Consider the following 27,136-nt stretch of genomic DNA (forward strand, 5'->3'; position numbering starts at 1 on the left):
GCTTCTCCCTCCCCCTCTGCTTCTCCCCCTGCTCATGCGCACACATACTTTCTCTAATAAATAAATTCTTTAAAAAAAATACTACAGTTTTGTTTATATGTTTATTCTTAGTCTCCCCCAGTCTCAAATGTGAGCTCCAGAGAGCAAGGGTATTTGTTTACTGTTTTAACTTTACTATCTAGTAAAATTAAAGCAGTACTTAATAAATATTTAGTACTTTAGTACTTAATACTAGTACTTAATAAATATTTGTTTTGAAACTGGATTTGACACGTATGCAAGAAAGTTGGATTTTAGAAAATACAACATCCAATCCAACCCTAACCTGTGCCAGTCAGTTGTCTTCTCTCTTCAGCTTGCCAAGCAACATAACTTGATCAACATGTGCAAGTCAGTCCCTGATTTCAGCTAAGAGAGTAGTGCCTGGTCTCTGTGACAAGGATGCATTTAGATAGCTTTAAGATAGTACTATTTGTTCACATACATCTATATACATCATTATTCCTTCAAGTTCACTGGCACTAATTTCCTACGTTTTGAATAACACCTTAAGATAGTTTTCTTTTAAGGTAAACTAATAAACATTTATTTTAGAAAATTTTGAAAATCAAAGAAAATATGAGGGAAAAATCACTGTCTCCCTATGCAAGTACAATCATTGTTAGCATTTTATATTGCCTTATGGTCTTTTGTTGATTCATAAAATTTATATCGTTCATGTAAGCATAACTATACTGATTCTTACATTTTTCATTTGAATATATCACAAGTGAATAAAGTTTTCAAGTACTCTAAGGAGCTACAATGATTTGGGGAGACTTAAATGCTGACTTGGTAAACATTCAGCTAACCATTCTCTTGAAGGAAATCTGGATTGAGCAAATTGCTTTCCCAGAGGCAGTCTCTCTAGGACAGCTGCTTAAACCAAAGAGGCTAATAATTACATTGAAACCTGTACTGGATGGTCTTGTAAAAGGGTATCTGGTTTGCCATTAAAAATTAAAATTGCATTAACCTCATGCTTCCGGCGGTTGAAGCACTACTAAGGCTGACCTTTTTGCATTCCTTACTCATACCTACCTGTAACTGTGACTTTGCAGGGAGGGGGCCTACCTCTTGGAGGTGAGTTAAGAGGGGACTCTCCAGCTGTCATGAGTGGAATTACCACTTTAATTTAATTACAGGTTTTCTTCAATGGGCCGGATGTTGTTAACGTGATTTTGTCTGTCATTTCTCCTGAAAGTTTGTGATCAGTTTGGTTAGTCCTTAGAATATTAATAGTCTCTTTCTTGAGTCTAATTAAGTTACTAGTACCTAAGCAAAATAGCCATTAAGAGCTATGGAAATGTAATTGCTCCACCAACTGGTCAGCTCTAATATTTTATTACAGCAATAGAAATGAAAACAATACTGTTTACCTATAGAAGAACTTATAAAAAAGTAATTACACGTAAAAATAGGAACAGGTTAAGAAAAGGTCATTCTTTGAAACCCATAATTGTGAAGTTAATTGCTTTTTTTCTTCTTGTTGACATACTTTTTAAAACTTACTTTTCTAAGTTATATTCCAAATTCCAGTATGTTTATTAAATTCGTGTTCTTGTTCCTTGTGTGAGCTACTGACTGAAACAGACTTAAGGTAGGACATTTCCCAAGAGTATTTACATTAAAAGGGAACTCTTAGTTAACCCCAATGCATACCAAATTTGTTAATCTAAAATACAAAACAGGGGCTCCTGGGTGGCTCAATCGTTAAGCGTCTGCCTTCAGCTCGGGTCATGACCCCGGGGTCCTGGGATGGAGCCCCACATCGGGCTCCCTGCTCCGCAGGAAGTCTGCTTCTCCCTCTCCCACTCCCCCTGCTTGTGTTCCCTCTCTCACTGTGTCTCTCTCTGTCAAATAAACAGAATCTTTAAACAAAACAAAACACCACCCGTTTAGATACGTGTAGTCTTCATAGATACTGCTCTGCTCATGGCAATTTAAAAGAAAGAATATTCCTGACAATTTTTTTTTATATCTTTCTATTTATTTTTCCCATCCCATTAAGTCATAAGCCCCCTTCTGTGAAAAGAAAATAGTCTATTATGTTTTTGTTCCTTGGAGCTTTTTCCAAGACAGACTACTCTCAGCACTGGGACAATCCTCCATAAGGAAAAAGCTGCTCAGACATGGCTGGAGAGGAGGCGGGAAACCTGGAAGTCTGGTTTCCCCTTTGCCATCAGCCTCCTGTGTGGATTTGGGAGCCCATGGAACTTTTCTGGGCCTGAGTCTCCTTATCCATAACTTGAGGCCCTCCTATAGATCGACCTACTTCTAGCTCTAACCAATCCATGACTTCATCTTGTCCATGAGTTGCAATTACACTTATGAATAAAAAGGCATAAGATTCTTCATGAAATGGGGATGCTTTAGCCCTGTATTGAGTATTCATTATAAAAGAATTTCCGTCAAATACCACGTGAGGGATGGTTGGATTTATGCGTGTTTATATGGTGGGATACACAAGACACACACACATTTTTTTACACACACCATCCTTCTTCAATTCACCTCACATGATGCTGACAGTGGACTACAGTATTATTTTTTTCACTCAAAGTTCTCTGATGGCACGTCTTTAAATATTTAAGGCCTACCAACTAAAGGGACTTCAAAAAGTCAGCTGTCTCCATGCCTCTAGAAAGTGTGGTGGTTAAACCACCTCACAAAGATTTGTGTTTGAAGTGACCATTCATTTATTCATTCGTGATACATTTATCGAGCACTTAATGTCAGCCAGCTCCAGTGCAAGGAACAACATCCTTAAAGAAGGAGGGAAAGAATGAGGAGGAGGGGAATTCCTCAGGAAATGATGACAGAATCAGGGCAAATTACTTGGGAGTTCATCCACGAAAATTGTGGCGACTTCAAATGACCGACTTTAAATGCTGAACTTGCAAAGAAAAAAAAAATTGAGCATGAGAATGGCTTTTGCAAATTTTTGGTTACCAGAGGGGGTGTGGTGGTAAATAGGAGGTGGTGGTGGTGTTTCAAGGTATCGAGGCTATCATAATATTTGTCTGGAAAATAGAAGGTGATAAGATGTCACTTAAACATGAGGTACCAAGTAAATCGCTATGTCTCAGGAATCAGATGGGAAACAGTCACTAAAGAAGAATAAATCTGGATAAACCAAAAGTCAGAAGAAATGTAAGTACCCAAGCCTTCAGCAATTAGACTCTGCAATATGTCATTTCATCACAAAGAAATGTTGTAGACAGCAGGGGAGAAATCGTGAAGGCTCAAGGCCCCTGATTTCCTCCGATTCTTTTGTCACCCGACTTACTACCCACTAACACGAATTCTGCCTCCCCACCCACATCATCTCTCCCACCCTCTTTATTTTCAGTGCGCTGGCCGTGGCTCGTCCCACACCCCATCTTGCTCTCAAGCCTCCCTGCACAGTACACTCTTGCCACTACTTCAGGGCTCAGCTGAGCACACAAAACTGAGGCTGCTTCCATTTTCCACATTTCTCTTTCACCACGTGAGGACCATCGCTCGCCTGCCTGCTCTTCTGCAGCAGCTGGATCTGGGTGAATACCAGGGCCTGAGGGACAATGATTGCTTTCTCTTTCTTGCTACATTTTGGGGGGCATTTCTAAAGTTCCCACAGGGCTTAGCCCACCTCCCCTCTGTGCTTTTCCACAAAGCAAAATGTTACCCCATATTTCCAGAACTGCTCTTGTAGAATCAGGCCCCAAGGAGGCGTGGAAGTGCCTGCAAACTGCCTCAGAAGCCCATGCTTTTCAGGATCCAACGCGCAGTGGTAGGTGTAGCTGCCACTGCTTCCCTCTGAGCCTGAGCTGCCCAGTGCGCAGGTGTGCTTATGCTTCCCAGGCTGCTAGGTATGACTGTAGATGTTCTTTTTCTTCTAAGCTTCCCCTTTCAAAGTAATCACTGCAGGAGCTTACGCATGTATTCTAGTGACACTAAGCATATTTTTGAAATTCTTCTTTGGTAATCTGAAGAACAAATTTATATCAAGAAAATCAGGATCAATTTACAGCTGCACCCCTTTCCAAAACCAGTCCTACTCAATTTGGCTGGCCTCTGCATGAATTTCTTACTTCAGAAATGAAACCTATTTTCTCTGAAGATATTCAAAAGAAAGTGGTGTAGGCTTTGACTACCACCCCAAGAGAGGGGTTCCAAAAGTTTGTCGAGAATTGTAACACCTAGGTCTCCCAGGGATACCATTTTGATTTATTTAGATGGATTAAGTCTGGAATATTTATTTTAAGGAAATCAGGCAAACCACAATATTTGGTTTCCTGGTAGAGGATCTCATTTCTCCAAGGAGAGTCACATATCTTGGAAAAAAACCCAAGTTTCTCATTGTCTCAGAATTCCTTACACTGAAATTTGATCACTAAGTAAAATGACAGTTTATTTTTAATCAGGTTGGTTCACTTCCAATATCTTTATGAACTTGACCTTTGAACTTCTGCAACTTGGACTAAACATTCATTTAGTGTTTACTCTGGTAGGTACTATGGAAGATATATAAATGAAACTGGCCATTCTCCTTCCCTCTTTCTCATGTTTAGTGAACTTCTATTCATCCTCCAAGAACCCAGTTTGACATCTTCCAAGACAATGAACTGACATTTGACACCAAAATTTTACATACGACTCCACGTATAATCTCCACAAATTGAGGTATCACTGAGAGACAATGTAGTATATGTTTTACATCTAAAATCCTTATTATTTGACATCTGATTTCTAGAAAGGATTCTTTCCTCTTCTAAACAAGATAAACAAAATACAAACATGACAAGATGAAGCAAAAATAAAGAATCCTATATTGTCACTTCCTTTGAATTTTTTCGTATTCTATAGGAGAAAAACCACAGAAATATCTTAAACAGATAAAATTAATGGATGATTAATGTAGCAGTGATTATAGAAAAATATAGGTCAGTATTGTGGATGAATAAATGTTGCTTTCTCCCACCTCAAAACTAGTGTTCTCTATCAGTGTGTGTGTACAATGGAAGAAAGGCATCATTTCCATACAGACTTTTAAAATTTTTTTTAAATTTTTTTATTGTTATGTTAATCACCATACATTACATCATTAGTTTTTGATGTAGTGTTCCCTGATTCATTGTTTGTGCATAACACCCAGTGCTCCATGCAGAACGTGCCCTCTCTAATACCCATCACCAGGCTAGCCCATCCCCCCACCCCCCTCCCCTCTAGAACCCTGTTTGTTTTTCACAGTCCATCGTCTCTCATGGTTCGTCTCCCCCTCTGATTTACCCCCATTCATTCTTCCCCTCCAGCTATCTTCTTCTTCTTTTTTTTTCTTAACATATATTGCATTATTTGTTTTAGAGGTACAGATCTGTGATTCAACAGTCTTGCACATTTCACTGCACTCACCATAGCACATACCCTCCCCAATGTCTATCACCCAGCTACCCCATCCCCCCCACCCCCACTCCAGCAACCCTCAGTTTGTTTCCTGAGATTAAGAATTCCTCATATCAGTGAGGTCATATGATACATGTCTTTCTCTGATTGACTTATTTCACTCAGCATAATACCCTCCAGTTCCATCCACGTCATTGCAAATGGCAAGATCTCATTCCTTTTGATGGCTGCATAATATTCCATTGTATATATATCTATATACCACATCTTCTTTATCCATTCATCTGTTGATGGACATCTTCGCTCTTTCCACAGTTTGGCTATTGTGGACATTGCTGCTATAAACATTGGGGTGCACGTACCCCTTCGGGTCCCCACATTTGTATCTTTGTGGTAAATACCCAGTAGTGCAATTGCTGGATCGTAGGGTAGCTCTATATTCAACTTTTTGAGGAACTTCCATACTGTTTTCCAGAGTGGTTGCACCAACTTGCATTCCCACCAACATTGTAGGAGGGTTCCCCTTTCTCCACATCCCTGTCAACATCTGTCGTTTCCTGACTTGTTAATTTTAGCCATTCTGACTGGTGTGAGGTGGTATCTCATTGAGGTTTTGATTTGGATTTCCCTGATGCCGAGCGATCATACAGACATTTTTTTAATCCAGAGATGACACAGGGCCAGGTGATATTTCTTAAATACATTTAAAATGTTGCTTAAATAAAGCATTAATGAGTTGGATAATAATGTTAGTTTATGAGCTAGAATAACTGGGATATTCCAAAATGACAGCAGTTGGCTGATGGATGATATTAAATTCTTTCAACAATGACTTTTCCCAACATTACTAAAATTTTCAAACATAAATCAAAGTTCTAAAACTTTTACAATGAGGACCCATTTACCCACCATCTAGATTTTACCATTAACATATTTCCATACTTGCCTTATCACATACTATTACCCGTTCCTCAGTACACCTTTTTGAAGTTTTTCAAAGTAAACTGCAGTACACGTCTGTCTAAATACTTCAGCACGCATATCATTAACTGTAGTTCTATATTTATGGTTTTTCCCTTTTGAAATAAAATTTATACATGATGAAATGCACAAATCTTAAACGTACATGCACTGAGTTTTGACAAATGCAGACACCTGTGTAACACAAACCCCTATCAAAATATAAAACATTATCCTCACTGCATAAAGTTCCTTCATGTTCCTTCTTAGTTAATCCCTGCCCCAATCCCCACAAATTAGTTTTCAACATGAAGGCTTTGAAAAATTGGATGAAATTTTAATAAATTACTCTCCTCTTAATAATAATGTACTTAAAATATTTACATCAAATATGATGCGGTATGCTTGGAATTTATTAAAGTATGAGACTTGAGTTTTACTTTGTATTGTTGGTGGTGTACATCAAGAAAGAACAAGGTTCACTTAGTGGTTAATATCATTTTCTTTGCAAGATTACCAAGTAAATTATGTTGTCCCTACACTGCACCATGCCTATAAACCTTGTATGTAGAAACAACTGACCCTGGGTCTTTGTGGAATAGATTGTTTGGGAAACCTCACATAGGTGTCTTCCCCATTGCTTGGGGGCCATAAAGGGAAAGTGAGGCTGTCACATCCGTTAGCCTATTCCTCCCTGGGGTGGCCTACCTTGCCTCTGTCGGCATGAAGTTTTTTGCCTTCTTCCATCAGCTTGGAAGGGAAGGACAGGACAACTCTAGAAGTGTCCTCCAGTTGGGTTAAATAAAGGGTTCTAGAAAGGGAAGCATTAATGTTGAGAAAGCTCTTCTAGCTGAAATGGAATGAGGGAAGGAGCCATGAGTGTGTGCTTTGGCATAGTTTTGGGCCAGAGAAACAAAGGGGAAGAGGGTGAAGTTGACAGCAAAGAAAAAGGAAAGGAAAGAAAAAGATGAACACTGAGAAAACATTTGGGAGAGATTTCCTAGTTCTCTCTTTATAAGGTTATCTTCCAGCAGCTGATGTTCAGCCCAGAGGGCTGCTGACTACTAGGCTCTAACTCCTAGGACATCTCCCAGCGATCTCTGTATTTGTCCCCTTCATGCAGGACAAACTCACCAAAGCCTAGGAACTCTGGCCCCTTTCTCAGGGGGATGGGGTGACCTGATGGTTCTAGACACAGAACAGGACAGGGTAACAAGGAGCTGCAACTGTCTGGCAGTGCTTGGCACTCTACTAATGGGATGGTTTGTGTTTATGGTTGCCAAAAAATTTGCTTAGAATGAGCAAAAATATAGAATTTTGTTATACCCTTGTCTTCTTTATCTTAGCTTTAAAACACATATATTAGTTCTAATATACATAACAGATTTCTTTTTTTAATTTTATTTATTTTAAAAAAAATTTATTTTTAAGTAATCTCTACACCCAAAGTGGGGCTCAAGCCTACAGCTCCAAGACCAAGAGTTGTATGTTCCACCAACTGAGCCAGCCAGGCACCCCTACATAACAACCAATTCCTGAGCTTTGAATTGTTTGCCTTTGTAACTGTTCTATATAGACAATGTTACATATATAGACATGCATGGACAATATCAATGCCTGTATATATAATGCTATAATCATTCAAGAAACTTACTTTTAATTTATGAATTGCTTAGGGCCGTTAATGTGCCAATTCTTTTTTTTTTTTTAAGTAAGCTGTACACCCAAAGTGGGACTTGAACTCACGACCCTGAGATCAAGAGTCACATGCTCTACCAACTGAGCCAGCCAGGTACCCCAATGTGCCAATTCTAATATTTACTTTTCAAAAGATGAGATAGACTCAGGAACAGAGATACTACTCAAAGTCATCAAACTCCCAAGTTGGATGAATTCAGAAAGCTACTCTTTGGATTTTCATTATTTAGCCTCTGCCTCTTGAAAATACAATGTCCCTGCCTTAGTCAAAGCTGTTGACAATGAACCTTTTCTTTCATTTACTATTTGCCAAAAGTTCTATGACAGGAAATGTTATGCAGATCTCAACTCAACTTCCCTCACCTTACTCAACCAGTCCCCCACCACAAAAACACTCTGACTTTCCAGCAAGCCTCCTCCTCTCTCTTTTCCTGACCTATATTTCAGACTTCCCTGAAAAAGTAAATGGAAGGAATTCACAACTACCTACCACATCCAAGTCCAAAGCTCCAGATTAGAGAGCTCCTGGGCAGTGCAGGGTTTATGAAAGCAACCAAGCCTTCCTGAAAGCAGTATGATGAGCCCATTGTCTGGAATATATGAAGTACTTGATGAAAATATAAGGAATGAATGAATGAAGAATGAATGAATGAGGTCCAGTGGGCACTTAACAAAAGAAATAAAGACAATCCCTGCTCTCAAAGGGCCTATAGTCTGTTTGGAGAGAGAGAGAAAACACTAATTGAATGGCTGAAGAGTACTTAGAGAAACAACCTTTCAACACTCAAACTAATTTTGTACCAACTTGGCCCATTAAGACCAATGAATAATACCATAGATGAAGTCAATCATGAAAGAATACCTAAAGGAAGGGGATTTTGAGAGGGGTTTGAGGGTAATGAATTATGGTAACTGTTGCGGGGTGGGGGAGGAAGAAGCAATAATAAAATGTATAAAGGCTTAGGAAGAGGGGATTTGTTTATTGGAGCAAAAATTTCATTAAGAAATAATAAAAGCGAGGTTGGTGAGATGAAGAATAGAAAGAAAAAGGGATATGTCTTGATGAATCTTGAATATAATGGCTCTGTAAACTTGCAGGTTGGGGAAAAAATCCTATAAAAACATTGTTTAAAGAAAGATAAACTTGTTACTCTGTTGGTTACCATTAGGGAGGCAAGCCTAAGGATGGAAAACCAGCCTGAAGTCTTTGGGATAAAGTTAGCTCCAGGGGCGAGGTCCAGAGGAAGGAGATGGGAGATGGGAATGGAAACGAGGATCCACTTCTAAGTGAATACTGACAGCACAAGCCAGGTCATATTTAAACAAGACCTGAAAATTACCTCTGACCTACAGTATCTATCGCTTTAAAACTCCAAGCCTCCAGGTATAGATTTGCATAGAATGAACCTAATGAGGGTATGCTTTCCTCTCTGCTTGCTAGACCTTTCTCATACCCATTAAGAAAAGAACTTGCTTGCAATTGTACCTGATCTTAGCCAATCTACTTTCATCTTCTGTAAGAAGTGAATGAGAGATTTTCTTCTGGAGTCAAACCTATTCAAATTATTTTTTGACTCCTCTATGTTTCTTGATGAAGATTTTCAAAGACTATTTTAATGAAGTCTTAAATAATTTCAGATTTTAAACATACTGAAACTTAATGACATAACCATTTAAGACTTTTTGAGTAGTTACTTTAACCAAACCAATGTGATCAAGAATGCTTGAATTTATCTGAAGATTGATTTATCCCAACATTTCTGGGCCTTCTAAACTTGTAAGAGTTTAGAAGAATGTTTGATTCTGGCAGTGTTACCTGGTGGTTTTGGGCTGCCCAACTTGGATTTGAATCCTGGCTACACAACTTATTGGCCACGTAACCGTATTTACTTCTCTAAGCCTCAGTTTTTTTATTAGTAAAATGGGGACTGACAATACTTACCTCACAGTAGTTCTTAAAGTGTCGTCCTCAGATCAGCTTCATCATACCTACATCTAAGAACTTGTTAAAGATTAAAGGGGCAAATTCTCAGGCCCCACGCCAAATTTATGGAATCAGAAACTGCAGGCAGGGTCCAGCAATCTGTGCTTTAACCATCCACCAGCTGATTCTGATGCTAGTCACAATTTGAGGACCACTATTATAAGGTAGGCATTACATACTTATAGGGATTGTAATAAGTAAACAAGATAACACACCTAAAGTGTTTGGTGCAGGCTTGGCACAGATTTACTGCTCCATAATTGTCAGAGATAATTATGGAGGTGGTAGTGGGCCACAAATGGGAACACTATTCTCAGAAAAGGGAAAACTCATCCAGGTACCTCACAGGTAACCAAGCAAATGTCTGTTTTCTAAAACTGCTCAAACATGAATCTGGCCATAATTCCCATATCAACCTGTATCTGTCAGTGGCTTAGCATAGATCCCCTGAACACAAGCTAATTTGAAGTCCCAGAAAACAAGATAAAAATAAATTAGTTACAATAACTTTTATTGTTGATTCCAGGTTACCACTCTTTCCCTGACATCCTCTAACATCTATTGTCAATTTGGGATGCTTATTGTGGTTACAACTTTGAAAAACCATGATTTACCTGTTTGCATTATGGAAGATAAAAACTTAATTTCCTTCCCACCCTCCCCCTTTCCCCTTTTCTTTCTTTTTTCTTTTTTTAAAAGATTTTATTTATTCATTTATTTATTTATTTGAGAGAGAGAGTCAGACAGCAAAAGAATGCAAGCTAGGGGAGAGAGAGGGACAAGCAGAGTCTGTGCTGAGCATGGAGCCCAACGTGGAGCTCGATTTCACGACCCTGAGATCATGACCTGAGCTGAAATCAAGAGTTAGATGCTTAACCAACTGAGCAACCCAGACGCCCCCCACTCCCCTTTTCAATAAAACTTTCATTGCTCCATTACATCATTCTTGCAGCCAGAGTGAGAAGCAACCCATTAAGCAAGCAGCCTAGAAATGAGATATTCTCTGATTTCTATATGAGGAATCAAGACAACAAAATACAGACAGATTCCATGACTCTTCTGTCAACTTATTCAACAGTTTGGAGCTTCTACAATGTTCCAGTCCTGATGCTACAATGAATAAAACAACCCCTCACAAGGGGGGTGGGGGAGATAGAGAGTAATCAAATAGTCATTTAACTAAGTTAAAATTACAGTTGTGATAAATGCTATGAAGAAGAGGTATATGGTACTGTGAGAACTTGTAAGAATGAGATTAGACCCAATTCTGGTGTTGGAGGAGGTTTTCCTGAGGAAGTGAGTTAGAGTTGAGATCTATGATAGGAAGAATTCTCAATATGGCCCCACGACCTTGGCTCCCTGGTGTTGTGCCTTTATAATCTGTCCCCTTTAGTGTGAACAGGACCCAAGACTTGCTTCTCACCAATGTAATATGGCAAAAGTGATGGGAAGTCACTGTTGTGATTAGGTTGTAACATTTATCCGAGATGTGACAGTGGAAATGAAGACAAACAGATGAACTTGAAAAAAATCCAGGAAGTAAAACTGATAGGACTTTGTGACGGTTTAGAGATAAGGATGTGGAAGAGGGAAGTATCAAAGTTAACTCTTTGGTTTCTGTCTTGGTCATTCTCTGGCATGGGGAATATTGAAAAATGGTCAGATCTGAGGGAGGGGTCAATGCTAGTAAGTTTTGTTTGGGCATGCTGAGTGCCAGGTATCTTTGAGACATGCAAGAGATGAAGTTGCATGCAGCAGTCCAGGGCTGTGAGAAAAGCTCTGGGCAGAAGATGTGTAGCTGAGGGTCTTGGTAGCAACTGAAGTGTTAGTGGACATGGACATTCTTGCCCCGGGAGGTAAAGAGAAAAGAAAAGAGACCTCTACTCAAATCCTGTAGGACTCCTCCAATTAATGGCTGGCAGGGGAGGTAGAGGTCTGGTGATAAACCAAGAAGGAGCTGCCAGAGAAAAGGAGAAAATCAGCAGTGCAGTGACACTTGCTTGCATGTCTCTCCAGGTGTCTCTTAGGTGTACAGGTGTCTTTGATACAAGGATTAGTTCATTCTCCCTCCTAGATTAACCTGGAAGCACTTGTGCTCTTTGCCTTTCACATTTATTATAATTCACCAGTTCTAATAGTGTCCAGGGCACATAATAGGCACTGGCTACATATTTCTTGAATTGAATAATTTCCTTGTTGTTCAAGAAAGGGTGGAATGAATAGATGTAGAAGCCCAGTTCCTTTAAGTACATAAACAAATGAGCAGAGTACAGGATATTGTTTCATTGCGTAGATGGTAAATATACAGCTACGTGACTAAAATGGTTCAAAAGCCATTTCAGTAGTTTCTGTTGCTGAAATATGTTTAATCAAATGTTTAATCTCTTAGAGATTCAGAGAACTGATAACAAAACAGGACTTTTTGGCTGTACACTGCAATCAAAAGTTAATTATTGTTCACACTTTTGGTGTTCCTCAGGTTCTTCAAGAAGGCGAACTCCCAGTAGAAAAGGTGTTAGGGATTATTTGTTTACTTACTCAAAAAATGCATAAAGAACTTCTTACATTCATAATCAGTCCTTTACCAAAAACTGCCAGCTAGTGTCCTGGATTTGGGGTCTTTTCTAGAGTGAGTTAAGACATGCTGATGCCTTATCAGGTGCCAACAGAATATGATATAACTCTAACCAACCAACTAAATCCAAACCTCTCAGAAAATGATGCTAAGTAATACATTTTCCCAAATCAATCTGCCACCCTAGGGGCACTTATGGTCATGAACCTCAAAGAATGTGCTTGGATTTGTTTTCCTGGGCTACTAAAACAAATTACCACAAACCGCCTGTCTTAACAGAAATTTATTTACTCAGTGATGCTGGAAACCAAAAGTTTGAAATCAAGATATAAGCAGGACCAGGTGCCTAGGTGGCTCAGTTGGTTAAGCATCTGCCTTCGGCTCAGGTCATGATCCTGGAGTCCCTGGATCGAGTCCCACATCAGGCTCCCTGCTCAGCGAGGAGTCTGCTTCTTCCTCTAACCCTCCCCTGTCTCATGTACTCTCTCTCTCTCTCATTCTCACTCTCTCAAATAAATAAATAAATCTTTAAAAAAAAAAGATATAAGCAGGACTGAGCTTCCTCTGAAGGAACTAGGAGAGAATCCTTCCTTACCTCTTTCAATTTCTAGTGACCCTAGGCATTCCATGGCTTGTGGCAGCAAAACTCCAATCTCCATCTCTGTCTCATATGACATTCACCTCTATGTTTCCATGTCCTCTCCTTTTCTTTCTTTTATAAGGACATTTATCATTGGATTTAGGGCCAAACTGGTAATCCAGAATGATCTCATTTTGAGATCCCTACCTTAATTACATCTGCAAAGACCTTTATTTCAAGTAAGGTCACATTCTGAGGTTCTGGGTGGCACAACTTTTGAGGGGTTACCATTCAACTCACTATACCACTATAACTTCCTAAGAGCCAATTAAGTTAAACAAGCTCAATTATTCCCATATTAAAAGAAAAAAAAAGACTTTCCAGAATATATTTTTAAATTATCTAAAGTAACAGGGGGCTTGATTCTGAACTTTCTAAAAGGCCTGAAAAGATGATTTTTCTGGATCTAGGTAAGAAGTCCCTTCCAGGAGAGCACTTGGTGCCCGTCAAAGTGTCTTCTGACAAAAGATATCTTCAGGAACTTGGAAGCCCACCATTAGCATCACCCCTTGAAGATCTTTTAGAAACAGAGGCAAGTTAACTAAGCAAAAGGATGTGCCTGGAAAAGATGATACATTTCTGGCTAAAGCTTTAGCAGAGATCAAATTTATTTGATTAACTTATCTCGCCAAATTACCTAAATTACTATCAAATAATAAACTACATGTTTGGGAGAATCTAGTTCATGCTACCACTAATAAATTTTTTAAAGAGATATAAAATCTAGGGGCACCTGGGTGGCTTAGTCAGTTAAGTGTTTGCCTTTGGCTCAGGTCATGATCTCAGGGTCCTGGGATGGAGTCCCATGTCAGGCTCCCTGCCCAGCGGGGAGTCTGCTTCTCCCTCTCACTCTGCCCTTCCCCCTGCTTGTACATTCTCTCTCCTACCCTCCCTCTCTCAAATAAATAAATAAAATCTTAAAAAAAAGATATAAAATCTAGTCAAGACTAATTCAGTTTGCAAATCGCTCATGCCTATGAGATCCACTCACTTCTTCCTAATCTGGGGTGTTGTATTCCCAGCAATTGGTTTTTACCAGAGAAAGAGCCTTATAATGGCCTGATAGGATGAGCCTGTGCCTGTGATCCCCAAAAAGTCAAATAATCTACCAGCCTGCCACTGAACCTGTACTAGAAGACACAGCTATCATCTGTACAGACCCAGATGATAGCATGATGATTCAGTATGCATTTTTCAAAATAACTTGTGAGGTCATAGCGGCAAAGGATTGGCTTGAACTTGTTTCTCAGTGACTCATAACCTTTACAGCAATATCACAGCCCAGTTTGGAAGCAACAGAGTTCAGAGTCTACAAAACACACCTTCATGTCCCACTAATTGTGAAGAAGAGGTAAGAGTATGTAGATCATTGCTGAAAACAACCAGTCATGAGAGTCAGTTGCAGCAGAGGAAAGGAGAAAGAATGAAACTTTCTCAAGCCATTGAAAAATGACACTGCTTGTAAACTAAATATAATTAGGCATCCTGGCTCCTACTGATTGCTCCTATCAGTAAACATTTGTCCTGGGTAAAGAGGAATAAGACACTGCTCTGAGTTATGGTACAGAAGATTAGATTACAGGAAAGCAGAATGTACGACCTTAAACTTGGGCCAAAGGCATAATCTTTCTGACCCCTATCCAATGGGATTGGTCACTCTGGCCCCTAACTGGAAGGCTGAATGCAATAATGGCTTCAGAGAGGCAAGAGCTCCATAAAAGAGTGACATAAGTTGAACTCCAAAGGCATATTAACTGTGATCTGCTCAGTACCTGATGAGAGGGCAAGGACAATTCTGCACTCCACCATTACCTTGAATTTCTGGAGGCTCCAGCTCTCATCATGTCACTCTTTGGTCTAGAAATACCAAGCTCTTCCATCTCACAAGTCAAGTCCAAAGATCTTTTCTCGATAACATCAGTTGCCATTAATGTTATTAATCTGCCAAATTCTAAAAGCACAAAGAAAAAAATATCACTTCCAAATCCCAGCACATGGAGAAAACCAGTGTTTCACATAAGATTTTGGTATGTTTCTCTGGTACTGTTGAAATGCAGAAATGTATCCAGTTTAGAACAACAAATAAATGGAAATTTTAGAGTCAGTTTTCAGTTACTCCACAATATTTAATAAGCACTTACTGTAAGCTAAGCACCATGACAGACACTAGGAAGACAAAGATGAGTAAGACCATGTCATTTCCTTAATGTATTTCCCAGTTGAAAGAGAAAGAGACATATGGACAGAGGGTGGTAATTCACTCCTGTGTGAGTCTCAAGAATCAGAGATGTTAAAACTCAAGTCTTCAGAGTTCTTCTCTTGGGGCCTTTCTTCCTGGCAATATTATATAAGATCACACGGATATTCCTGAGCACAAAGACATTTCTCTCCATCTTTGTTCCTGTAGACCCCCAGTGTGAACAGTAAAATCATGGCAAGTGTCACCTTAGGTCTGAGCAAAAACTCTGACAGGCTACAGAAGGCAAAGCCAGCCAGGGAAGGAAGGGAAGAGACTTTAATTCTAGGTGAAAGCAAACAGCCCCGGAAGTCCCTCCATGTAAGAGAAAGCCATAATGAAGATGATGATAATCATATTTTACATTTGCTGAGCATTTTATGTGCTCAGCACAGTGCTAAGCTTTATATACACAATCTCATTTAAGCCTCAGAATAAAGTTATGGGGTAGGAATTAGCATTCTTGTTTTACAGATAAAAAAATCATTAAGGCCAGAGAGGTTAAATAATTTTCCTAAGATCATGCAGTTAAATGTGGCAAACTTTGCCTTGAACCCCAAATCGGTGCTCTTAATCTCAGAAAATCACAAATCAGAAGACAGGAGCTAGTCAAGAGAAGCAGCAGTGTGGAGAAGGAATTTTTTTTTTTAAAGATTTTATTTATTTATTCATGAGAGACAGAGAGAGAGAGAGAAGCGGAGGGAGAAGCAGGCTCCCCGCTGAGCAGGGAGCCTGATGCGGGGCTCAACCCCAGGACCCTGCGATCATGACCTGAGCCGAAGGCAGATGCTTAACCATCTGAGCCACCCAGGCACCCTGGAGAAGGAATTCTACAAATGGCTTCATATTCTGATTCTATACTTTCCTCTGTGAAGTCCCTTTAATAGTTTTGCTAGTTAGTTTTTCCATTTCCTTGCAGGGAGCCATATCTTATTTATCACTGGGTCCCCAACATCTACAACTAGGTCTACTGGCCTGTAGCATGCGTTCTCCAAACCTGTGTTGAATGAATGACAGATTAATACAAGAATTCAGGCAGGACAAGACTACCTATTTCTATAGGGCTGCAGCGAGAGTTGGCAATGATGTGAGCGAAATGACTCAGCTGGTACGTGCACAGTGTAGACCCCATAAGCATCAGCCTCATAATCCTACAATGAAAACAGTGTGCATGGGGGCCGCTTTTTCCCTTAGTCTGAAACCTCAGTAGAGGCCTCATCTTAAGACATATTCCAGGATGTAAAAGGCCACTGAAGGGAAATAAAAAGAGGGAGAACTAGACAGGAATGAACTCTGTTTGGAATCCCCACACAAACTGTCGTACTGCAATGCATTTCCAAGAATATAAAGTCTCTTGCCTTGATGGCCATGCACAGCACCACTGGCTTCCTAAAGCATTTTCAGAGCTAACTGCAGTGCCAGGCTCAGTGTCTGTATGCCTGTATTGTTCTCCTGAGGCACAACGAAAGTCCTTGTTGATTCCTGCTTCATCCATAGGAAAAAAAAATACACACTAGAGAAGTCCTGAGTGGAAACGGCATTGTCACCAAGCATAATAAAAACATTTTAAAGAAAAATTTCTTCCGACTGCTATGGCCTCTTATCTGGCAACTCAGAGAAGGGTGTTAAAACTGATAAGCAGATTTTCTTTGCAGTACAGTAAAATATCAGGGACTGTGTAGGAAGAATGATCACGCTTATGTTATCTAAAATAAGATCTGGCTTTTGTAAAGTGTGGTCTACTCAAGATATCACTGTTTATCTCCTACAAAGCCCATTTAGTTGTTTTCTCACCTTTTCACAATAATCTCATAAAAAACCCTCGCTTTTCATTCGAATGTGGCATGAAATCTGGCAGTAGCTCAACCGGCCTTTTTCTGGGAGGAGGCCCACCGCGGCTGATGAGCCCCTTCCAAATATCCAGTCATCAGATGCTTCACCTTTAAAGTAAGAAGCTCTTTGATTAAAAAACAAAAACAAAAACACTTTGGTCAAATTCAAGTCCTCCTCTACTCGTTGGTTTCCAAACAAGCTGTTATAACTCGCTTTCAGGGGATGTGGACTCTTCTTTATGACCAGAGGATTTCGTTCTTTTTCTCTTTGCTCACCTCTCCCTGATCACAGAAAGGAAAAGAATGATTCTACTTTGCTGCTGGCTCAGGATGCACATCAGCCAAAGTCGGAAGGACAAATCCTCCTCCAGAGGGGCTGCCGAAAGCCAACTTCTTGTGAAAATTCACTGGCTGCCTCTCACACACCACTTCCCAGGACAAATTCCAGCTGGAGGAGTTTAGAGACAGTAAAGGGTTGTTTCTCTTAAAGAACTAACATGATTTTTAAGATAAGCCAAGGAGGGCTCTGTAATTCATAGAGTTTCTCTCTTTGCGTGGCTGCTAGAAAGCTCAGAGCTGGAAACTGTACTCTTTTTGGGTAGGATTTCTTGATATCGATTTTTCTTCAGCTATCACTTCATGTTTGTTTGCTGCCCTTTAGTTTCTATCAATGAGTCTTTGTTTTATTAGAATTCCCTTCTTGCATAACTTGCCTTAATCTCTTTTTGAGAAGTAGCTGAACTATGAGTAAAAAAACATTTCAAGTGGCTATCATTATTCTGACCATGTCGTTCTTCTTACCTGTGCAAAAGGAAAATTAATCCAGGAAAAACAATATAAAATCATCTTCCCGGTGAGCGATTTCTAGCTGGAAACTGTTGGCCTAACCAAAACCAAAATGAAGAGAATAACTCACTCATTTATGTAGAAAAGTTCTCATCATTAATAAACATTTACTTATAGGCTCAAAGTAAACTCATAAAGCTGCCTCTTCTCCTTCCCTGCCGGCCATTTAAAAAAATAGCATAGAATAAAAAAGCAGCCCATTTTAGATAGGTCTACTGAGTCACAGAAGTCAAAATAATCAGATTAAGAAAATATCCTAAGTTCTAAAACAGGTAACAACTGGAGATGTTGTAGTCTAGGAAGTCTGTAGAGACAGAACTAGTTCAAAGTTGCAGACTGCAGCCTTTACAACCCCACCACAACACAAATAATTTAAATTCAGCCTTATGAAAAGTTAGGTGTCATTCCTCTTACCTCCAATTTCTCTGTGAAAATGGCAATATTACAAACATTTTACTTTTTTTTTTTTTGAGAGGAGGTTATCAGTTCCTGCTTATGACTTAATAAAATAATCCTAATTAGATTTTTTTCTGCTTAGGGGAGTGGAAGAAAAAATTGTCTTTGATAAATCAAAACCAGATAATGTGATCCATTAAAAACATCCACCAAAGTGATTAAGCGCAGCACTTAGAAAAGTACAAAAATTGTGGGAAAAATTTAATCAGAAAAATCAAGGCTGAGGTCAGTGTATGGAAAATTTATTTACAACCCAACCACTATATCTGCAATCAAGAGGTAATGTCAATATAAATGCCATTTAAAAGAGAGACATACACAATACACTCATCTCTTCGGGGATGGCAAGAATTGTGTCGGAAGTAAACCGAGGCAGTTGTGGCAGCAGGAGATGGGTAGAACATGTACTCCTAAACTCCTGTTATCTACCCACAAAACCATCATGCCCTTAAGAGTCCTTCTCCAGACATTAGAACGGACACTGCTGAAATCATGGTGCTTGATTTTGTCAAAAGGAATCGATATACCCCAGAAACATGCTACGAGGAGTGAATCATGTATGTTCCTGACATGAAGGTGGATTTCAGACAGTGTCAGCCACTAACCCAAGAGCATTCTCCCTTTATTTGTGCCTATATATTTGAAAAAAATAAGGGGGGGTGTAGATGGGGGGAAACATCCCCAAGTTTACTTTTTTAAAACTAAATAACGTTGCCTTGTGGCACTCATATTGTATCTATTACACATTTCACTTCAAAACCTCATCTCCCCTAAACCCTCTTCAATGCGCTTGAAGTAGCACAGCCAAAGGAAAGGAATTTTCTATTTAACTAGAGCACTGACATTCTGTTACACAATTCGATCTTGTCTATTTACCTGCTCTCAAAAACACAAGACACTAAACACAAAATGCTGAATGCGTGCAGTCCGCAGTGCCATAGGTGTCTGAATGCATCTGCAGCTTCCCTCTCACTCATCAGGGTAATTGTTGCCATGTTATTCCATTTTTTGATTAGTCTAGTCCCTCAAGCTCAATGCTTTTTTTCTGGCCCAACGTTCTTCTGCTGGTTGTCATGGTGATTGAATTGTTAGAGAGGAGAAAGGCTCTGTTGTCTGTCATTGTTCTGTTGTGGTTTAGGTAACGCAGGAGGCAACACAAGTGAAGTGGATGGACCTTTTTTGCTCTGCATCATTTCATAGTATTGAAAAATCTCACATAAAAAAGGAGCAAATAGGCCCAACCAAAGAAATAACCAAGCTCTTTCTAAAGGAAAGTGCACATTATTATAAAGAGGCAAATGGCACTAATGATGAACTGAGTAATCTATGAAAAATGCTGCTGAATATTACATTTATTACTAGAACAATTGCTGCAACTTAAACATCACATACAATACCTACCATTTTTGCAATTTAGAGTAAATATAGTTTTTAACTATACAATTGTAGCATCAACTCTGATTCTCAAGGCTCTGCTACTTTAACCTTATGTTCTGTTTAACCCAAAGATAGCAAGTTGGAAGTTAGGACTGAAGCAGAATTAAGAGTTGGGCAAATTTTCTTTTGGTGGTAAGATAGCGTTTACGGTCAATTTCTACTTTGAGAACGTGGAAGTCATTTTTTAAAGATTAGAGCTAACTACAAAGGAGAAGTTTTCATCAAAAGGTAACAAATGTTTTTGAAGCCAATCAAAATAAATATAATCATTCCTCAATTTAATTTTCAATTTTCCAGATTTTTTAACCAGAAAATGGAGAGACATATCATAGGTATATGATAAATGAAGGGATATTACATACACAGGGACCAAATTAGTAATAGTTCCTATGAAAAACTGCTCTTAATCTTTTTTCATCATTGCATTGGTAGACGTATACCTGATTAATCAGCAATTACTTTCATTAGTATTGGTATAATTTTTGTCACTACAAACTTTTTCATTTGTTTGTTTACTCGATTTTGGAATTATTTAATTTTTATTTAACTGTTTCATTTAATTATTTTAATGATACAAATTTTTAAGTAGGTAACATTTAGTAAAATATGATTTAAAAAATTTAAAAAGATGAAATGGTTTACTCTGACAGGTTTCCCTCCCACCCCCTGAAATCTATCTATCTAGTTCTCTCTTAATCCTCCACATACAACCATTGTTGTTAGATTCTTTTGTAATCTTCCAGAATTCCTTATGCAAATATTAGAAAATACTAATAGAGATTCTTATTCTATCTCTTCCATAGTGGTGGTGTGCTATTCAGTGCTCTACACTTTTCACTTAACCGTATATTAGGTGGTCTTTTCATATCAGAACATAGAGATCTTCCCCCTTCTCCTTTTTCTTCTTTTTTACAACAGCATAGTATTCTACCGTATAGCTGTACTATAATTTATTTAGGCAACCTCTATTAATGGACATTTAGGTTCTTCTCAACATTTTGCTTTTTATAACAAATAACCTTGTATATTTGTTATTTTTTATGTGCACAAATATAGGTAAAAGATAAAATCTCAGAAGTGAAATTTCTAGATTAAAGAATATATTTACATTTGTAAATGTAATGAAAATTGTCAAAAGGCCCTCTGTAATAGTTCCAATCTACATTCCCTCAATAGTGTACAAAAGTACCTGTTTCCGCATACCTTGCCAACAAAGGATAATATCAAACTTTTCAAATTCAGCCAATCCCATAGGTAAAAAATTGTACCATTTTATAGTTTTAATTTAAATTTCTATTATGAGTGAGGTCAAATATCTTTTCATATATTTTAGGGCCTATTGTGTTTCTTTTCCTGTTAATCCTCTCTTTTGATACTTTGCCCATATTTCTTTTAGGGTGCTGTTATTTTTCTTATTTATTTCTAGGAGCTCTCCATGTTTTTAGAAATGTGTCCTCTGTTGTGTTATGAGTTGGCAAATATTTTTCCCAACTTATCATCTCTCTTTTAACTTTGCATAGGAAGGTTTTTTCCATCGAGAAATTCTGATGTTTATGTAGTCATATAAACCTTTTGTGGTCCTGTCTTATTTCTCCATCACCGCTCCAAGGCTATGAAGAAACCCTCCCATGCATTTTTGCTGTACTTGTATGGTTTCTTTTTTCAACTTTTTCCTTTCTAAAATATTTAATATTAATATTTAAACTTAATCCTTGTGGAGGGTATAAGATATAGGTCCAACTTTAGATTTTTCCAGATGGCTATCCAGTTATCCTATCTCCGGTTCTGGAATAATCCATCTTTTCTCCCCACTGACTTGATATACTCCCTTTACCAGATGCTAAAGTCTATGTTTCTGGTCTATTTCTGGACTTCGTATTCAGTTACCTTGACCTGTGTGTCTGTCATACATTGAGTACTGGTCCATCTAACATAACAAATACAAACACAATCAAGAGTATACTATGACAGGGCACCTGGGTGGCTCAGTCGTTAAGCATCTGCCTTCGGCTCAGGTCCTGATCCCAGGGTCCTGGGATCGAGCCCCACATCAGGCTCCCTGCTCTGCGGGAAGCCTGCTTCTCCCTCTCCCACTCCCCCTGCTTGTGTTCCCTCTCTCGCTGTCTCTCTCTCTCTGTCAAATAAATAAATAAAATCTTAAAAATAAGAGTATACTATGAGAACTGTACTTAAACGCTCTTAATGATATTTGTATTTTCACACTACAAGTATTTTGCTGTATTTAGCCACTGCTCACTCCAACTCATCATCCAAATATACACGCCTTCCTTAACTGCCCCAGGAAATATATCCATTATTACATTGAAGCAGACGCTGATTGTCACTCAAGTTCTGGGAAAATACAGCTGAGACATCACCAATTTTTCAATTAAAACTACAAATTGAAGAATATGTATGGCAGAGAGTTGTTTTCTTTTTCTGAATACGCCTTTAAGGGTACAGAGTGTGGGGTGTTCGTACATCTCAGCATGCTTTCACTCAGCATCTCATAGTGGTTTACAGCCACAGAAATCTGTGAAACACGCTGCTCTCCCTTTCTGAGGGTACTCCACGATGACTTTAAAGCCTAGCCATTAAAGGCATTTGAAAGGGCACTTACTATTTAGTACCCCGTAAACATATATTTTGATTTTCTTTCATACTGTTTAATGGCATAATATTCGGCAAGGATCTGTGGAAACCAGCTAGCAATCACAACAGACACACTCCAAGGAGGAGTACCAGCACTTCCTAGATTGTGTTTCTCTCCCTTCCCACAGCAGAAGGGCTGCAGCCGATTTCATCACTGTGCCAAATATTCATAAGCTTGTTGTCTGTTATTGGTTTAATGTAGTACATTCACACAGATTGAAGTTGATTTTCAGTAAAGGTCTATAAATAACACTCTTCAGCTGTGATCTTGAGGTTTTTGAGATCAGTTTTCCAGCTTCCACCCCTCCTTCTTACCAAGCATTTCAACACTGGGGAGAAGATTAATGTCCTCTCAACAAAAGATAACTTTTGGAGCAAAACCTACCCAATAATCAGAAGTGGCAAGTAAAAGAGGGAAGGTGGTGACCTCTCTCAGTGACACGAACAAGAAGAAACTGGAGGAGCCTTTCCTTTTGGTTAGAAAGTGCCCAAACCACTCACTGCAGGAAGCGTTTGGCTACCAATCGCTTCTCAGAGACCCATTACAAAAGGTGAGCAAATCTGAAAGCTCTCCCCCTCCCTCCCCAATTAGTTCAGATTGCAGTCGACCTTCAAAGATATCCATTGCAGGGGTGTTTTTCTGGTGATGATACTTTGAAAATAATTTTCTTTTTGAAGGGCTTTCTTTCTATTCTCTCCCCAGGGCAACTTCTGAAAATTTGTGAGAACGCACACAAACCTCTTAGGCTATCTAAGAGCTCTCTAGGTGGGTGGAGCAAACGGCCGCCTTACAAAGAAGTGCGCCCAGGACAACTGCACGGTTCTGATCATTTGGGGATCTCTCTCACACAGACGCCCCCTGCAGCCCCCAATGCAGCATGAGGAATTTTTTTTAAAGTACACAATGAGATTAGTTAGGTGGATACCAAGTTGTATGTTTGCTTGTCTAAGTACAAAGTAGTTTGGCTGAACTGCTCTTCCAAATCAACAAGATAGATTCCTTACTGCACCAATATCTACATATAGCAGTGGAAGAAAGAAAGCTAGAGCACTTGTATCTTCCGGGCACATTGACACTAGAAACTGACAAGAGAGGGAATTGGTGGGAAAGATAGTCCCAAGGGTTTAGGGGAACCATGGGTTATTCAGAACTGTTGGGATATACTGGCATTAGTCCTAGCACCCAAGCTAGGGTAAGACTCATTACATCAACAGAAACCTCCCCGCATGGTGAAAGAAATCATGCACACTTCACAGTCTGGGTAAGTACTTGCCTCATTTCAAGCACTATAACTTTCCACTGATGTCTTTTCTGGGGACCCTTATTTTAAAATGCTCTTTAAATTAGGTGTAGAGAAGAAAGCAAAAGCTACAGTACACTTCAGTGTGGCATAATTTCTGGGAGTGAAAAAAAATAGCCGTTTCTATTTTATCTTTTGTGCCTCAACACCGAGTGTCATGCCGAGAATTACACGAGGGCTAGGATTTAATGGCCATGCCAGGAATTGGAAGCAGCACCTGTGGACCAGAATTTAAATCCCATGGACAATTTTTCTTGATGCTTTTATAGAGCATGAATGAGGATGTAATTTAAAAATAAGCCCTGCATCCTATTTAAAAAGATAAGAAGGAGCTGGATGTGTGTAAATGTTTGGATTAAATATGACCAAAGACTGCACCGTATTTAAATGGCTTGGCACTTTAAACATGATAGAATCAGGCTTCATAATGGTGCAAGCATCTACCTAATGGAACTAAATTTGCAATATAGGTGCATAGTGGAAAAGAAGAACAGACAAGTGGCACTGAGAATCTAAGTGAGACGGCATCAAAGAATGAAACATATTGAGTTTAATGATTGACCTTATCGGAGGCTTTCTGCTCTGACAATGAAGATGTGAATTATCCTATTATTCTAAGCAGATGGATCATCTTATTAATGCACCCTAGCCTTTCACATTTTTATTTAACTTGAAATTAAATTGAACAATCAGTAACATCCCTTCAAGGAAACAGAAACCGATTCTAGAAATATTTTCTGTAGAGCTATAATATATTTTTTTTCTTTCCAGTGACACATTTTCAGCTCTGCCACACTATAATGCTTTGGCTTTCATTTGGATATAGCTGAGGTGTCTGGAAGTTTCTCTGTAAATTCCTTCAAATCCAGAGGAGCTGAAAGAGATTCTAGGAGCCTGTGCTTTTCTTAATGACTCCACATGGAACAGCATCTTTGGAATTCTGATTTTGACATTGTCAGCCACTTGATAGCCCCTGCTACAAGGAGCAGCACGTGAGCCATATCAAATGTTTTCTGAATTCATCCTCAGTTCAACTCTCCCCTTAAACCAAAATTAAGCAGTAAAGTAATATTTGTTTAGAAACACTTAACTAGGTACCTGCTTAATACTATAAATGCTATCCTGGCAAAACCTTCATACACAAAAGAAGTATTTTACTGGAAGGTCAATATCTGCAACTACTGAAAGGAAAGGAGCTATTTCAAACTCACCGACAAAGGCTTCTGTCTTAGCCCCCATTCCACTCTCTCTCTTTTTTCCCCCCCTTTTTGGTTTTGTTTCCTTTCAGCATATTTTAGGAACTAATCAGCTTTATAAAAGGTACCACTGTTAATCTACTGTTTGTCTTGGTCTTCATTGCAGCTCCTTAAAAGATAGAGTGCAAACAAAGCAAGAATTAAGGTCATTCCATTTAAATCCTTCAGAGAGGAAGACAAGGGCTAAGTTATTGCTGAGAACTACAGAGAGGAGGGCTGGAGGAATCCAGGATAAAACAAAACAAAACAAAACAAAACCCTCATTGTTTATTATTTGCCAGCCTCAGAGCAGCCCCCATTCCCATATTTGTGAAGGGATTACCCTCCCACCTTCAGAGATTAATGGGAAGCCCAGACAAGTTCCTAGCCCACAGTCCACCCTGCTCCAAAGCTCATTCTCCAGGAAGGTGGACCTTGGAGTGCACTCACTGGGGAGACCCAGAGTAGGACATGGCTCACACCCTGCACGCAGTCTGATGTGATTCTTCCTCTGGCTGCTAGAGGAACACAAGCAAACGTAACTGTCAAGGGGATTCCATGCTTGCACAGAGGCAAAACCACATCTTAGCAGGTGGTAGCTATATATGTGAAAATCTTAGCATGTATCAGACTTAAAAAGGGGAGGGGAGCAAAAGTAAAAATAAAAATAATAATCCACGTGAAAGCATTGCAGTGGCATGTAATACTGGGCCTGTTTCTTCTACAATCCTGATTGCAACCCTACTACCAATATTTTATTTGAGACAGAAATCAGTTCAAGTGTACTTGAATTTCTTTTTTTTTTTTTAAGATTTTATTTTTTTGAGAGAGCACACAAGCGGGGGTGGGGCGTGGAGAGGCAGAGGGAGAAGCAGACTCCCCACTAAGCAGGGAGCCTGATGTGGGGGCTCAACCCCAGGACCCCGGGATCATGACCAGAGCCAAAAGGCAGAAACTTAACCAACTGAGCCACCCAGGTGCCCCTTGACTTTATTTGTTGCTGCTATAGTTGTTCATTAAAATCACTAAAATACATTAGTCTTAAAAAAATTTTTTTAATGTGGCAATGGGTTGATCTGTTTAAGTGAATGATTCACTCTAAAGTTTTGCCTTTAAAGAATTAAGGTCAGGAAGCAGAAAGCACGGTCTGTAACCAAGAGAGATGCAGATTCTTAATTCCCGGTATTTAGTAAGGCTTGACACATAGTAAATGCACAATAAGAATTTGTAACATGAAGAAAACCTGGTGTATTTTTGACTGCCGTAATAATAATAGCAATAATATTAATAATAATTAATGTTTATTGAATATTTACAATGTAAATACGTGCTAAACACTTCACTTATTTACCTTACTTAATCCTAACATCAACATCATGTGGTTATTATCCCCATTTTACAGATGAGAAAAACCAAAGCTCAATGAAGTTAAGTCACTTGCCCAAGGACACATAAGTAATCAGTAACAAGGCCAGCCTACAGGGCCAAACTGTCTTACTCAAAACCCTCTGTTCTTAATGCTATCCTGCTGCCCCTTCAAAGCAGCATTTCTTAGCTTGAGTTTAGAAAATATTCTGTGACTGTTGCTGATTCAGTGACATTCTATCAGATGAACAAATTACCCTCAGAGAGAATAAGGGTTCCATCTTTAACCAAGATATGAGACAAGAAGAGACTTCCTTCATAGTGACTTAAAATTTTGTCCTCGTCTCCCAGAAGAATTTAACTATTCACAAAATACAGTGACAATTTTGGTGCTGCTTTGTCGAGAGTCATATGAACAAATTTCCTGAAAGGGGTAATGCTCCTTAATAGATATCTTACCTCCACCAGTTATTACATATGCACACGCAGACGCAC

General features: G+C 39.1%; 1 long non-coding RNA gene across 2 annotated transcripts in view; it reads right to left on the bottom strand.

Annotated features, from left to right (window-relative positions):
• The window catches only part of LOC113909497, a 222,955-nt gene extending 203,260 nt beyond the window's left edge, over positions 1-19,695 (bottom strand). Inside the window, exons 1-3 of one of the 2 annotated variants that reach the window (XR_004820133.1) lie at positions 19,528-19,695; positions 18,151-18,232; positions 15,094-15,232 (exon numbers count right to left, since the gene is read on the bottom strand). This is a non-coding gene — a long non-coding RNA (uncharacterized LOC113909497). The remainder of the gene's footprint in view (positions 1-15,093; positions 15,233-18,150; positions 18,233-19,527) is intronic. The other variant, XR_004820135.1, reaches the window with a different exon arrangement.
• Positions 19,696-27,136: the final 7,441 nt, after the last annotated feature.

Source organism: Zalophus californianus, chromosome 6, assembly GCF_009762305.2.
Source record: "Zalophus californianus isolate mZalCal1 chromosome 6, mZalCal1.pri.v2, whole genome shotgun sequence".
NCBI classification, from domain to species: Eukaryota; Metazoa; Chordata; class Mammalia; order Carnivora; family Otariidae; genus Zalophus; species Zalophus californianus.